Here is a 16,764-nt window from a genome sequence, read left to right as displayed (position 1 = left end):
GTGTGTGGGATATGGGGGGTGCAGGCTGTATGGGAAGCAGTGTGTGTGTGTGGGGGATATGGGGGGTGCAGGCTGTATGGGAAGCAGTGTGTGTGTGTGTGGGATATGGGGGGTGCAGGCTGTATGGGAAGCAGTGTGTGTGTGTGTGGGATATGGGGGGTGCAGGCTGTATGGGGAGCAGTGTGTGTGTGTGTGATATGGGGGGGTGCAGGCTGTATGGGAAGCAGTGTGTGTGTGTGTGGGATATGGGGGGTGCAGGCTGTATGGGAAGCAGGGTATGTGACATATGGGAGTGTAGTGTGTGAGATCTGGGGGGTGCAGGCTGTATGGGAAGCAGTGTGTGTGTGTGTGGGATATGGGGGGTGCAGGCTGTATGGGAAGCAGTGTGTGTGTGTGTGGGATATGGGGGGTGCAGGCTGTATGGGAAGCAGTGTGTGTGTGTGTGTGGGATATGGGGGGTGCAGGCTGTATGGGGAGCAGTGTGTGTGTGTGTGATATGGGGGGGTGCAGGCTGTATGGGAAGCAGGGTATGTGACATATGGGGGTGTAGTGTGTGAGATCTGGGGGTGCAGACTGTATGGGAAGCAGTGTGTGTGTGTGGGATATGGGGGGTGCAGGCTGTATGTGGAGCAGTGTGTGTGTGTGATATGGGGGGTGCAGGCTGTATGGGAAGCAGGGTGTCTGGGCCACTGACAGATACAATTGCTCCAGCGGTCACTTAGTACACAAAGGAGTGTTCCTCTCTGCTGCACTAAGCCACCGCTGGACCTAAACAATAATTTGCTGTAAAATAATAAAATAGATAATTGACATAACTGACAATGCGTTGTGTGACATGTCCAATATTCCAGCTTCTTTCTTCTGCGAATGCCTCAAAGCTGGCATTCTCTCAACATCAGGTGGGAAGAATGCCAGCTTCCAGTCATGCGCAGGAAAAAAAAGAAGCCAGACTGCTGGACTGATGTCATGCATCGCAAGTTCACAATGTAAGTTATTTATTTGATTTTTTTTACTGCTAATTACCATTGTTTCAGTCCAGTTGTGGCTTTATACAGCAGGGAGGAGCATTCCTTGCTGTACCAAGTGAACATTGGAGCGATTGATCTGTCAATGGCCCTTTAAACATATTGTACGGCTCTCGCGGAATTATATTTCAAAATATGTGGCGTTTACGGCTCTCTTAGCCAAAAAGGTTCCTGACCCCTGCGTTAGTGGAATGTAAACAAGTTGTTTACCGTTACCGTTTTCCGCATTGCCGCCTCCGGAGAGGCAGGTTGGAGGGAGGGCCCGCAGTAGAGCTGGCCGGGGCCCAGCCACCACCGGGACCGGTGGCTACCGTCTGGAGGGGAAGGACAGATCCCGCTCGGGTAACTTGTGCTGGACTTGGGTCAAGGGGTGCTGCCTGGGCTTTAGGGGCAGCATCAGGGCCAGGTTACTTGGGTGGGAGAGAGCGGAAACCGTAACCGTGAACCGTTTTGCAACGTTTAAGAAATGTACCTCCCGATTTGGGATGAAGTTATAAGATGTAAATATGTTACCGTTTATCTTTTTATATATTTTCAGAAAATAAAACCGGTGTTGGACGGGCAGCCCGCGGACGGTCTGCATTTTGCAAAGGGGGAATGTGACGCCCTGGGCAAGCCAGGGGTCACAGGTCATCACACCACCACACCCTACACCCCAGTTAGGAACACCAAAGCTAACCAGAAATCCTTGTTGCCTTCCTCCAGGGGCTGATGTTCACACCAGGGGGTGGGCCAGGCAGTTGGCTCCGCCCACCGAGGAGTTCACAGTCCTGGAGGCGGGAAAACCAGGCAGTCAGCTCAGGGAAGAGCTAGAGTGAGGCGTAAACAAGCAGATAGAGTTTGGAGGAGGAAGTGAGAGGAGTAAACAAGGAGTCGAGTTAAGGAAGTGAAAGTAGAAGTGAAGTAGTAGTGGAGCTAAGGAGAGAAACTAAAGTGACAAGTGACAGTAGTAAAGCCTGAAGTTAGTCCGGGTGTGTGCCCCGGGCTGAGAGACAGCAAGGTCAGCAGACGGCGGTGATTGTCCGCAGGGGTGACTGCTCGGAGGTTGCTGGAAGGACCGCGGACGGGTAGTGGCCCGGCGGTCTGGAGCAGTATACGAAGAACAGTCAGCACCAGGGCAGGGGCCTCTCGGATCCCGGCAAGGCTAGGAGTCGCCATAATTTGCCAAATCCGTCAGTGAAGGGGACGTCTGTCTCCAAACAACCAAGTCCCGATTGAAGGCAACAGTCCAACCATTACAGAGAGACACCGCCACCGCCAGGGCACCAGTTTCTCAGGGCCACGCCTGCGGGCAAAGTAGGGCTCCTCCGGCCCATATCCAAGCCGGGGAGCGGGTTACCGGTGGGAACCCATCGCAACCATTATCAACTTAGGTGCAGGACAGAGGGACCGTCACCGCCACCTACTGGGGAAAGCAAGTGCAGCCGTCCGTGGGAACCGTCTTTCCAGCCGTGTGTTTTACCGAGAACTGTGTCATCGTCTCAGGCTGAGTGAGTACCACAGTGCCGCAAGGCACAGCGCTGCCCCCGCGTCCCTGCGCCCACCAAGCCCTGCATCTCCCACCTTATCACTGGGCCCCGGGATCACCAACCCCTACCCACGGAGGGGCAACACAACAACTAGCTGCTTCATATCATCATTCCCGGGATCCTCATACATAGCAGCGGTGGTGCCAACAAATCACCACAACCGTGGGTGGCGTCACGGACAATAAACTATATCCCAAAACCCAATCCCCTTTCACTCACGGGCGAGGAGCGCCGCTAAAGTCCCCGGGATCCGGCCGATCGCTCGAGCCACCGAGCAGCAGCAGGCCGCAGCAGCCGCGGCAGCCGGACCCGAGCAGTGGGAGAGCGCGGCGTCCCCTCCTCCGCCCGCGACAATTCCCAAATATTTGACCAGCCATGGTCAGAAGAAGCTGACTGTGGATAATGTCAATTACTGTCTTGAGAGGTGCATGATGATGATACACAGTTGCCATCAGGTCAGGTTAAGAGCGCAACTCTGGAGGAGGATCAGATTTCTAATGTGGAATACGGGGTGGTGGATAATGAAGCCATTGACCCAACCTGACAAGGTGGCAGGCATAGTAGTGAGCACAGCAGCATAGTGGGGGAGGCATCTGTAGCACCACGACAGGCAGCAAGAGGCAGTGAGCTGACCAGAGGGAGAAGATAATCAGCTGTTCCCCAGAGAACCCCCACATGGCCAGATCATAGGCCAAGAGTTCAGTATCCCCAGTCTGGCTATTTTTTAGTGAAAATCCTGAAGATGAAAGTACAGTTATTTGTAGCATCTGCCATACCAAGCTGAGCAGAGGCAAGAGTGTTCTATTTCTGGGGAGATTAAGGGTATGTGCGCACGTTGCTTTTTACCTGCTTTTTACCTGCTTTTTTGCTGCTTTTTCTTCTGCGCTGTTTAATGCCAAAATGGATGTGTTCTTCTATTCAAGCAAAGTCTATGGGAATTTGGGTTTCTTGTTCACACTATGTTGTTCAAAATGCTGCCTTTTTGTGGCAGAACTTTGGTCAAAAACTCAGCTTTGCAGTGCAAAACCCAAATGGCAAAAACAATTGACATGTTGCTTCTTTGAAAAGCTGAGTTTTTGACCAAAGTTCTGCCACAAAAAGGCAGCATTTTGAACAACATAGTGTGAACAAGAAACCCAAATTCCCATAGACTTTGCTTGAATAGAAGAACACATCCATTTTGGCATTAAACAGCGCAGAAGAAAAAGCAGCAAAAAAGCAGGTAAAAAGCAGGTAAAAAGCAACGTACGCACATACCCTAAGGGTGATTGAAGGTATGTAGTTAGGGTTAGGGTTAGAGTGGTGAAAGAGATGTTATCTTCGTATCCAATAGATGGAACAGACAGGAGCAGAGCACTCCAGGGTGGATGGATGCAAACATGCACACGATAAGATGAAACAACATTAGTTTATTTGCTCCAAGCTAAAACATGCAGTAGTACGGTGGCCAAGAAGCCAGCACTGTGTTTGCCTTGTGATGTCTATCCCTGAAGCCGCTATCGGTCAAAAAATATTGCGTTTCTGCAGCCTAAATGAGGGAGATGTGATGCTCACACACTCTTGCAGAAAGCTAAGATGGATGCAAGGAAGTGAGGTACAAGCAGGGCAGTAGACACTCCCACAGGCTGGACAAGAAAAGAAACAGGGGAACAGGAGTGCCTACAAAATGTGGACTTCACCATTTTTCAAACACCTCCTTTCTCTGCCAATATTATGTACGGCCTAGCTGGTCTGACTCAAAACCTGCTTTGACTTGATCTCTGGCTTTAAATTCTTCTGGTACCCCCTCGGAACTCCTATAGAATCGATATAAACATGGGGGTCAAAACTGCCTTTTGGTTCAGGATTTGTCTCTCTTTTTGTTCTGTGTAGATCTTCTGAGGTTAGGGCTTCATCACCTTCTGTTGCTATGTAGAAGGGCATTATGGCTTTGGCTAGTGTGCATTTCACCATCCATTCACCTTCTAAATGAGTTCTAATCCTCATGTCCCCACATATCCAGAAGACATCAGAAATGGACTGAGCCTGGTTGACCAGGTCCTCTCTGGTGGCATTACTATATCTGCTGCAATATCCCTCTGTGAAATTACCCACAAATGTGTTCCTCTCAGTGTTAGTATAACAGGTGTATTTTCCTGGATATATGGTGATGCCTTTACCTGGGTTAGGTGTTCCTATGACTATGGGGTACTTCTTTTTCCAGTTTTCATAATTTGATTCACTAAGGGATTTGTTAGTAAGCAGACGCAAGAAAATGTTTTCCATATCTGGAGGGATATCTTTTTTAAATCAGATCTTTTTTATTAAACATCTAGAAATCAAAACAGAGAAAATATATTGCATCTCATATAACTCGTAAAGGAGTGCATAGAAAAAGCATATGCTGTCCATAAATTCAGGTTCTTCCTCTGTAAAAAAAAAAAATAAAATCTTAAATCACAGTTATATTATATAAATTGAGCCTACAAACAACATAGCTCCACAGGTAACCAAAAATTAAAATTATGCAACAGTGCCTCAGTCTAGTAAGAAAGCCTCCCCCATCAGCCGTGTCGCTCCGCATCATATTTCCATACCCGTTTGCCTCTCTCTCCCCGTTTAGTCAGCAAATCAAACCCTTTCAGCCCCCCCACAGCGTCGCTCACAGTCCACTTTGCCACAGAGGACATAGTTTTTACTTTTGCTCCCCAAGCGTTCCATTCACTGCAAGCACAACAGTAACTGGTCCAACATTGCATCCTGCACCAGTGCACCAGAGGGGAGGCCCGACGACTCCATCCATGGCTGCCAAATTTTGTAAAACTTTCTCAGTGCTTTTCTTTTTAAATAAACTATCTGGAGGGATATCTAGAGGGACAGATCCCAGGTGGGCTCTCGCCCCTGCACAGATAAAGCAATTCGATTTATTATATTGATTGGCCATATATTTCATCCACTTGAACCATAGGTTGGTTTCAGTGTACCCTGTCTCAATGGCAAGGATATCTTCAAATGTGGGATTTGCAATGGCTATCATTTTATTAAGTTTTTAAATACGGAACATTAGGGGGTTTGAGAGTGTATTTCTATCTTTTGTCGACATTTCTCTTATGTCCGCTAATCTGAACACACCTAGATGGGCACAACTAGCACACCCACCATATATATATATATATATATATGTGTGCTCAGCAGATAGGTGCCATTATCACCAGGTTGAGGGTTCTCCAGGTTAAGGACTAGGGGATTGCATTGGCCGATGGTATCACAGGGCTTGAGGACTTTTGTACGGGAGAGTGTCATCCTGTTTAGATGGGTTTTGCCCTGGGAGTCTAGTTTATTTAGGGCTGTTTTCGATCTATACCCCCAATCTTCACCAGTGTTCCACCCGACCACCCTCCATGAACTTCATGTTTGTCCCCATCCATCACCCATAACACATATACAGTTAGGTCCAGAAATATTTGGACAGTGACACAATTTTCGCGAGTTGGGCTCTGCATGCCACCACATTGGATTTGAAATGAAACCTCTACAACAGAATTCAAGTGCAGATTGTAACGTTTAATTTGAAGGTTTGAACAAAAATATCTGATAGAAATTGTAGGAATTGTACACATTTCTTTACAAACACTCCACATTTTAGGAGGTCCAAAGTAATTGGACAAATAAACCAAACCCAAACAAAATATTTTTATTTTCAATATTTTGTTGTGAATCCTTTGGAGGCAATCACTGCCTTAAGTCTGGAACCCATGGACATCACCAAACGCTGGGTTTCCTCCTTCTTAATGCTTTGCAAGGCCTTTACAGCCGCAGCCTTCAGGTCTTGCTTGTTTGTGGGTCTTTCCGTCTTAAATCTGGATTTGAGCAAGTGAAATGCATCCTCAATTGGGTTAAGATCTGGTGATTGACTTGGCCATTGCAGAATGTTCCACTTTTTTGCACTCATGAACTCCTGGGTAGCTTTGGCTGTATGCTTGGGGTCATTGTCCATCTGTACTATGAAGCGCCATCCGATCAACTTTGCGGCATTTGGCTGAATCTGGGCTGAAAGTATATCCCGGTACACTTCAGAATTCATCCGGCTACTCTTGTCTGCTGTTATGTCATCAATAAACACAAGTGACCCAGTGCCATTGAAAGCCATGCATGCCCATGCCATCACGTTGCCTCCACCATGTTTTACAGAGGATGTGGTGTGCCTTGGATCATGTGCCGTTCCCTTTCTTCTCCAAACTTTTTTCTTCCCATCATTCTGGTACAGGTTGATCTTTGTCTCATCTGTCCATAGAATACTTTTCCAGAACTGAGCTGGCTTCATGAGGTGTTTTTCAGCAAATTTAACTCTGGCCTGTCTATTTTTGGACTTGATGAATGGTTTGCATCTAGATGTGAACCCTTTGTATTTACTTTCATGGAGTCTTCTCTTTACAGTTGACTTAGAGACAGATACACCTACTTCACTGAGAGTGTTCTGGACTTCAGTTGATGTTGTGAACGGGTTCTTCTTCACCAAAGAAAGTATGCGGCGATCATCCACCACTGTTGTCATCCGTGGACGCCCAGGCCTTTTTGAGTTCCCAAGCTCACCAGTCAATTCCTTTTTTCTCAGAATGTACCCGACTGTTGATTTTGCTACTCCAAGCATGTCTGCTATCTCTCTGATGGATTTTTTCTTTTTTTTCAGCCTCAGGATGTTCTGCTTCACCTCAATTGAGAGTTCCTTAGACCGCATGTTGTCTGGTCACAGCAACAGCTTCCAAATGCAAAACCACACACCTGTAATCAACCCCAGACCTTTTAACTACTTCATTGATTACAGGTTAACGAGGGAGATGCCTTCAGAGTTAATTGCAGCCCTTAGAGTCCCTTGTCCAATTACTTTTGGTCCCTTGAAAAAGAGGAGGCTATGCATTACAGAGCTATGATTCCTAAACCCTTTCTCCGATTTGGATGTGAAAACTCTCATATTGCAGCTGGGAGTGTGCACTTTCAGCCCATATTATATATATAATTGTATTTCTGAACATGTTTTTGTAAACAGCTAAAATAACAAAACTTCTGTCACTGTCCAAATATTTCTGGACCTAACTGTACGTCAGCCTTTACTTTCCCCAGGATGACATAGGGGTAGTAAAGTCCTTGCGGATCCATGACTTGTTCATCTTGATGATGATCGCTAGTCTGTCCACATTGTCACTGGAGAGACGCATGCGCTTATCTGTCAACACACACCCAGCAGCACTGAAGACACGTTCAGAGACAACGCTGGCTGCGGGACACAACAAGATCTCCAAGGCGTAAGTGGCGAGCTCAGGCCATTTTTCAAGATTTGAAGCCCAAAATGAGCAAGGCTCCAGTTGCAAAGTCATGGCATCAATGTTCATTTGGAGATACCCCTGTATCAACCTCTCCAGCCGTTGACTATGTGTCAGACTTCTGGTCTCTTGTGGCCTTGCATTGTATGGTCTAAAAATATTATGAAACGATTTAATAAAATTGCTGTTACCAGCACCAGATACGGTGTTGCAGGTACGGTTTGACTGATAATGACGAGACAGTCCCATGTTTGGCAAGTTACAACTGGGAGATTCACTCCCTGCACCACTGGTGTTTGGTGGAAAATCCGAGCTAAGATTGAGTAACAGCTTCTGCTAATACTCCTGCATACGTGCGTCCCTTTCTATGGCTGGAATTATTTCCCCAAATTTGGACTTGTACCGGGGATCTAATAGTGTGGCAACCCAGTATTCATCATTACTTCTAATTCGGACAATCCGTGGGTCATGTTGTAGGTAGTGCAGCAAGAAGTAGCTCATGTGTCTTGCTCATCCATGCGGACCAAGTCCTCGCTGTGTTTGTGGCAGCGAGGTGATAACCGTGCTTTCTTCCTCTGACATCTCCCTCCAACCTCGTTCAACCGAAATTTGTCCAAGGTCTCCATCATCTGCTGAGTCTTCCATGCCCATCGAGAGTTCGTCCTCCATTTCTTCCTGGTCTCCTGCACCTTCCTCAACATTTTGGCTGCTACCATGCGCCCTTGTTAATCCCTCTCCCCCACCATCCCATGCCTGCCGCCTTGGTGATGCTGAACGTCTGGACCTTGTAGATGTTGGTATTCCTTGCGCATATGAATCCTCCTGTACTTCCTCCCCTTCCTCTTGTCCCACCCCATGACTCCGAATAGTGTTTATCGTGTGCTCCAGCATGTAAATGACTGGAATTGTCATGCTGATAATGGCATTGTCAGCGCTATACATATTCAACGCCATGTCGAAACTGTGCAGAAGGGTGCATAGGTCCTTGATCTGAGACCACTCCAGCAGTGTGATCTGCCCCACCTCTGCATCTCGTTGGCCCAGGCTATACGTCATAAAGTATTGTACCAGGGCTCGGCGGTGCTGCCACAGTCGCTGCAACATGTGGAGAGTCGAATTCCAGCGTGTCGGCACATCGCATTTCAGGCGATGAACCGGCAGGCTGAAAGACTTCTGGAGCGATGCAAGTTGGTCAGCTGCGGAGTTTGAACGGCGGAAGTGAGCAAAGAGTGACCGTGCCCTGTGCAGTAGCCCATCTAGGCCAGGATAGTGAGTTAAAAATTGCTGGACAACAAGTTTCAACATGTGAGCCATACAAGGCACGTGTGTCACCTTGCCCCGGTGTAGGGCCGCACCCAGGTTTACAGCATTGTCGCACACGGCCTTCCCTGGCTGCAGGATGAGTGGAGACAACCATTTAGTAAACTTGCTCGCAAGAGCTGACCACAACTCCTCAGCTGTGTGACTCTTATTTCCAAGACAGTTCAAGGTAAAGACCGCCTGATGCCGTTGAGCTCTGCTGCCAGCATAGTAAGGAGGTGTGCGGGATTCCTTGTGCGCAGTTACAACGTGGGTGGCTTGACCAGGCAGGCTTGGGGTGGAGGTTGAGGACCCAGACGAGGTTGAGGAGGCAGAAGCAGTGGAGGAACTTCAACATACAGAGGATTGACGCACAAGTTGTGGGGACGGCAAGACTTGTTCAGCAGACCCTACTCCATCTCTCACCATAGTTACTCAGTGCCCAGTCAGCGACATGTAACGCCCCTGTCCATGCTTACTGGTCCAAGTATCGGTGGTGAAATGCACCCTGTCACACACAGAGTTTCTCAAGGAAGCGGTGATGTTGTGTGCGACATGCTGGTGTAGCGCAGGCACACCTTTCTTGGAGCAGTAGTGTCGACTGGGCATCTGGTACTGGGGCACTGCAACTGACATAAGGTCTCGAAAATCCTCTGTGTCCACCAGGCGGAAAGGCAGCATTTCGGTAGCCAAAATCTTACAGAGGGATAAAGTCAACCTCTTAGATTTGTCATGGCTTGGAGGAAATGGCCTTTTATTTGGCCACGTCTGAGGGACCGAGATCTGGCTGCTGTGTGGAGATGGTGTTGAGTAGGGTGTCCCTGGAAAACTGCAGGTCTGTGAGGAAAGTGCAGGTGGAGACATGATGTTGCCTTCATCCAAAGTTGGTGCTCTTGATGTCTGAGAGAGCTCTACACCAGCACTTGTTTCCCCTTCCAAAACAACTGACAACCTGCCAAGCAAACTGCCTGTTGTGGTTAAAGAGGTGGAAGGTCTGCGTGGAAAAACATGTGTGACAGCTGTCCCCACAGTCCTAGAAGATGAAGAGCGCGCGGATGCACTTGAAGGGGCAGACGGTGGTTGGCCAGCTCCGCTAGGCCGCATTGTAGCACGGTGAGCTTCCCACTGGGACTTATGCTTGTTATTCATGTGACGACTCATGGAAGAAGTTGTCAAACTAGTGAGGTTTTGGCCTCTACTTATAGATTGGTGACACATCTTACAGATCACATGATTTTTTGAGATCCTTTGCGATGTCAAAAAAGGACCAGGCTAGGCAAGGCTTAGAGCTCATGTGACCTGCAGAGCCACCCCGACTTATGCTCAGAGGCAGAGTTGTGGCTGAGGATACAGTTGTTGACGTGCTTCCAGTACTCTGACTCTGTCCAGGAAGGCGCAAGGTAACTTCGTCGTCAGTCGCATCCTCCTCCACCGCCTCTGGTGACCTCTTTGAGTGCCTGACTGTGGGTTGACAGTAAGTTGGATCTAGAACTTCATCATCAAGCATTGTTTTTTCACTCCCCTCGTCCTCAGACCGAGCCTCTTCCTGCCCTGACTGAATAGTTAAGTTGTCATCCCAATCAGGTATCTGCGTCTCATTGTCTCCACCAACAGGTGTTACAGTTTGGGAATGAGGGTCTACATTATGCTCAGAAACTTGGTCATCAGGGCCTGAATCTGACTCACAAAGCTTCTGGGCATCACTGCAGACCATTTCGTGGTCTGTACTCACTGTAGCTTGGGAGCAGACCTCTGATGATTGCCAGCCTATAGTGTGACTAAACAGCTCTGCAGACTCACCCATCTGTGTTACACCATACTCTGCAGGGCGGGTGGAGACTTGAGAGCTCGGAGAAAGCAAGTGTGATTGGGGCGAAAACTTAGAGGACTGTTGTTTTTTGGATGTTGAAGTTGAGGTGGAGGAGAGGCCACTTGTTGGAGCACTTGAGATCCATTCAAGCATGTTCTTTTTTTGTGCATCATCTACCTTTGTTACAGTTGTTCGGTTCCGTAAAAAAGGTAGCACATCCGATTGTCCACGGAAAGTAGTAGATATCTTACTTTTGCTGGAAGATGGGCTTTCTTCAGCAGATCTTAATGTAGCTTTCCCACCTACCCCACGGACACAAACTATTTTTCCTTTTCCAACACGCCTGTTCCCCTTTCCACCAGCATCTGTCCTTTTGCCACTCATTTTCTTAGCAACAAGATTGGACACTTAAAATGTGGTAGCAAAAATGGAGAGGTGCTGTAGATTGCAGAGGTGGTCTAGCTTTATTGACAGCTGAAGAACCAACACTGACTATCCCTGTCAATTTTAGAATGCCCCTAACAGTGGCAGCACAGTTTGCAATTAGAATTGCGTAGCAAAAATGGGCAGGTGGGTAGAATGCATGGTTGCTGTGGGTCAGTGGACAGCAAAGGAACACTAACTTAGTATTCCAGACACTTTTAGGATGCCACAAAAAGTGTCAGCTCTTTGGGGAAAGAAAATAGCGTGGAAAAAATGGTCAGGTGGGTAGAATGCACGGGTGCTGTGGGTCAGTGGACAGCAAAGGAACACTAACTTAGTATTCCAGACACTTTTAGGATGCCCTTAACAGTGGCAGCACAGTTTGCAATTAGAATTATGTAGCAAAAATGGGCATGTTAGTAGAATGCACGGTTGCTGTGGGTCAGTGGACAGCAAAGGAACACTAACTTAGTATTCCAGACACTTTTAGGATGCCACAAAAAGTGTCAGCTCTTTGGGGAAATAAAATAGCGTGGCAAAAATGGGCAAGTGGGTAGAATGCACGGGTGCTGTAGGTAGGACAGCAAAGGAAGCCTCACTTTCTATCCCTGCTAATGAAAAAATGCAGCAAGAACTTGCCTGAGCTGAGGTAGCCAGACGCTGTTATCTAAAGCCCTACACAGCGTTTGCATGGACCTGCCTAGCAGCTATGGCTATGAACGCCTGTAAATCAGCCCTGAAAAGGGCTGAAATAACCAGTAGTCCCTAATCCCTAAAGCGCTGTGTAGATTGCACTGTATCTCTATAGCGCACACAGCAGCAGCAGCCTCGGGAGCAGTGACTGTCACCCACACGCAGCAGAGATATAATGGCGGCGACGGGGAAAATGGCCGTGTCTTATAAGGCAAGGACATGTGACATGTGACTACTAACTAGCTAGGCTTTTTGTTGATCGAACCGTTCTCGAACGCTACTCGAAATGTCGAGCTTTTAGCAAAAGGCTCGAGTTCGTCGAACGTCTCGAACACCCCCCGAAATCACTCGAACATGAAATTGGCGAACCTCGAGCCTTGAACATCACTCATCTCTACTCCTGACTAGCTTTCAGGATTTTGTTTTTTAAGGTACCATTAAGTCTTTCTACTTTTCCACTGCTCTGAGGGTTATACGGGGTCTGTAGACCCAAATCCGCCTCTACCAACATCCATAGCTCTTTAGTCATTGCTGCCATGAATGCAGGTACTTGTTCACTCTCAATTACCTCTGGGACCCTATATCTGCATACTACCTCAGTCATCAGTCTCTTAACAGTCACCCTGGCAGTCATATTGTTTATCGGAGAGGCTTCGGGCCATTCTGAGAACGTCAGTCACTACCAGTACTGTACATACTCGTACTTCCCTACTTTTGGCATTTGAATATGATGAATTTGAGTTCTTTGGAAAGGATAGAGTGGTTTGGCAAAATGCTTCTGAGTAACGTTCTGAGGTGGTGCTGTATCGCATGTTGCACACACAAGGCAGGACTTGCAATAGTTTTTGATAAAGTGTGAGGCGAAACGTACGTCAGCGGTGGCGGGACGCAGGACCAGACTGTCCATTGTTAATGTAAGTAATTTTCCATCCAGATGTATGTATGCAATTTTAGCATTCTTATACTCTGTAACTATACGGGAGGTGGCCTATGCATCTTAAGTGGTCAGCCTATGGTGACCAACAAGGTAATCTGTTAATAGGGCAATGAGATATTCTGCAATTAAATGCCGGTAGGCGATATGAACATGCGTAATGCACAACGGTGGTAGAGGTATACCTCAAGGTGCACATACATCAGTGGAATTGTATATGATTGATGTAAATGCCTCTAAGGCTGGATAATGTATATGACATTGTCCAATTCCACTGTTTGATGTGTTCACCATATGCCCATAGTGATTGACAAGATGAACTTAATAAGGTAATTTGATATGCTATGGTTAAATGCTTGGTGGGCGGTATAGATGCATTCAATGTTTAACAGTGGCAGAGGTATACCTCGAGGTGTGTACGTATATCAGTGGAATAATATATGGTTGATGTATGTGCCTTTATGGCTTGATAATGTATGTTATACTATTCAATTCCACTGTTTGATATGTTCATTACATGCTTTGTATTAACTTAAAATCATAGAGATAGATATGATATGTAAATCCATATCTGATCGCTGTGATGCTTGATCACCTTCCGTTATGTCTAACAAATAATTTATTCTCTGGATGGATATGATGATTGAATAATGTATCTGGAATCATGTGCCCCCCAGGTGGCTCTCTTGTTTATACAATAATTGAATGAATTTAATGAAAATAAAATATTTAAGATTTCATAGTATTTTAGGTGTTTTATCACTTCTTTCTTGGTCGGTTAATTCCGGTGCCAAGTTGTGGTTGACGATTTTCTTGGAGGCTGCTTCTTGCTGCATCTGTTCTAGACAGTCATGTTCCTCTGAGTGTGTATAGGCTTCTTCTCCAAGAGCATCATTGTTATCGTCTATATGCCCCCTGGAAAGAGGAAGCAGTGTGGGTGGGTTGAGGATGGTACAATGGACAAGAGTGACGTTGTCTGGAATTAAGAGGGAACATTGGAGTCTCATATGATGTTGTAGTGACAGGTGTTTGGGCTGGGTCTCGTCAAGTATAGCTTTGAGATCATGTGGAGTCATCAAGAGCACAGGATGTCCTAAGATGATGTCAGACGTTTTGTCCAGGAGCATATGCGCAGCATGTACAGCTCTAAGGCAAGTTGATGAAGCTTGAGACACAGAGTCCAGGCGGGCAGAGTAATAATCAATGGGTCTTGTTTTTCCCCCATATTTTTGTGCTAGGACTCCGGAAGCATGTGCTGCTACTTCACTGATAAACAGGTAGAAAGGCAGTTGATAATTTGGGATCCAAAGAGCTGGAGCAGACTGCATGGCTTGTTTAAGAGCATAAAAAGCTTCCACTGACTCTGGTTTTAGTGGGAAAGCTGACGCCTTGAGTAGAGTTGAGCGCGGTTCGTGGTTCGTGGTTCTCCAGTTCGCGGCTCGAGTGATTTTGGGGCATGTTCTAGATCGAACTAGAACTCGAGCTTTTTGCAAAAGCTCGGTAGTTCTAGAAACGTTCGAGAACGGTTCTAGCAGCCAAAAAACAGCTAAATCATAGCTTGGTTTCTGCTGTAATAGTGTAAGTCACTCTGTGAATCAAACTATTATCACATTTCAGTGTATAGTGTGCGTGAACAGCGCCTTCAGATCACTGCTGTTTCTATAATGGCGATCGCCATTTTTTTTTTTTTTTTTTCTTGTCTTCCTTCCCTAAGTGCGCGCGTCTTGTGGGGCGGGCCAGCATGTCAGCCAATCCCAGACACACACACAGCTAAGTGGACTTTGAGCCAGAGAAGCAACGGCATGTGTGATAGGATCTGCATGTCACATGTCCCTGCATTATAAAACCGGACATTTTCTTCACGGACGCCATTATCTGCCTTCTGCGTCTTTGGTGTCAGACATCACTGTCGCAGCTCCGTCTTCCTGAGTCCTATAGCCGATACAGCTGTATGCGCTGCATACACAGCGTTAGACAGCTTAGGGAGAGCACTTTATAGCAGTCCTTTTAAGGGCTCCAACCGGCAGGGTCAGAGAGCCATAGGTGACAGGTCCTGCAAACAGCAACAGCGTCTGTGTAGCCCAGGTCAGGGATTTCCTACCTGCATTTCACCATTAGGAGGGAATAGAAAGGCAGGCTTCCATTCCTCTACCCAGAGCACCACAATCCTGCCACTGTACCCTCTTGTCCTCTGCACACTCCAACTGATAACTAAGCCATTATACTAGCAAACACTCAGTGTACCTAGTGGCATCCTATACGTGGCTATTGGACTTTGCTATAGTCCCACTAGTGCAAAGACATTTGCAGAGCGCGTCTGCCTGCATTGCACACTACAACTCATTCTAAACAAGCCATTATACTAGCAAACACTCAGTGTACCTAGTGGCATCCTATACGTGGCTATTGGACTTTGCTATAGTCCCACTAGTGCAAAGACATTTGCAGAGCGCGTCTGCCTGCATTGCACACTACAACTCATTCTAACCAAGCCATTATACTAGCAAACACTCAGTGTACCTAGTGGCATCCTATACGTGGCTATTGGACTTTGCTATAGTCCCACTAGTGCAAAGACATTTGCAGAGCGCGTCTGCCTGCATTGCACACTCCAACTCATTAAAACCAAGCCATTATACTAGCAAACACTCAGTGTACCTAGTGGCATCCTATACGTGGCTATTGGACTTTGCTATAGTCCCACTAGTGCAAAGACATTTGCAGAGCGCGTCTGCCTGCGTTGCACACTACAACTCATTCTAACCAAGCCATTATACTAGCAAACACTCAGTGTACCTAGTGGCATCCTATACGTGGCTATTGGACTTTGCTATAGTCCCACTAGTGCAAAGACATTTGCAGAGCGCGTCTGCCTGCGTTGCACACTACAACTCATTCTAACCAAGCCATTATACTAGCAAACACTCAGTGTACCTAGTGGCATCCTATACGTGGCTATTGGACTTTGCTATAGTCCCACTAGTGCAAAGACATTTGCAGAGCGCGTCTGCCTGCATTGCACACTCCAACTCATTAAAACCAAGCCATTATACTAGCAAACACTCAGTGTACCTAGTGGCATCCTATACGTGGCTATTGGACTTTGCTATAGTCCCACTAGTGCAAAGACATTTGCAGAGCGCGTCTGCCTGCGTTGCACACTACAACTCATTCTAACCAAGCCATTATACTAGCAAACACTCAGTGTACCTAGTGGCATCCTATACGTGGCTATTGGACTTTGCTATAGTCCCACTAGTGCAAAGACATTTGCAGAGCGCGTCTGCCTGCGTTGCACACTACAACTCATTCTAACCAAGCCATTATACTAGCAAACACTCAGTGTACCTAGTGGCATCCTATACGTGGCTATTGGACTTTGCTATAGTCCCACTAGTGCAAAGACATTTGCAGAGCGCGTCTGCCTGCGTTGCACACTACAACTCATTCTAACCAAGCCATTATACTAGCAAACACTCAGTGTACCTAGTGGCATCCTATACGTGGCTATTGGACTTTGCTATAGTCCCACTAGTGCAAAGACATTTGCAGAGCGCGTCTGCCTGCGTTGCACACTACAACTCATTCTAACCAAGCCATTATACTAGCAAACACTCAGTGTACCTAGTGGCATCCTATACGTGGCTATTGGACTTTGCTATAGTCCCACTAGTGCAAAGACATTTGCAGAGCGCGTCTGCCTGCGTTGCACACTACAACTCATTCTAACCAAGCCATTATACTAGCAAAC

Source organism: Anomaloglossus baeobatrachus, chromosome 7, assembly GCF_048569485.1.
Source record: "Anomaloglossus baeobatrachus isolate aAnoBae1 chromosome 7, aAnoBae1.hap1, whole genome shotgun sequence".
Classification (NCBI taxonomy): Eukaryota; Metazoa; Chordata; class Amphibia; order Anura; family Aromobatidae; genus Anomaloglossus; species Anomaloglossus baeobatrachus.
The sequence above is the reverse complement of the archived record's forward strand: the minus strand, read 5'-3'. Positions refer to the sequence as shown.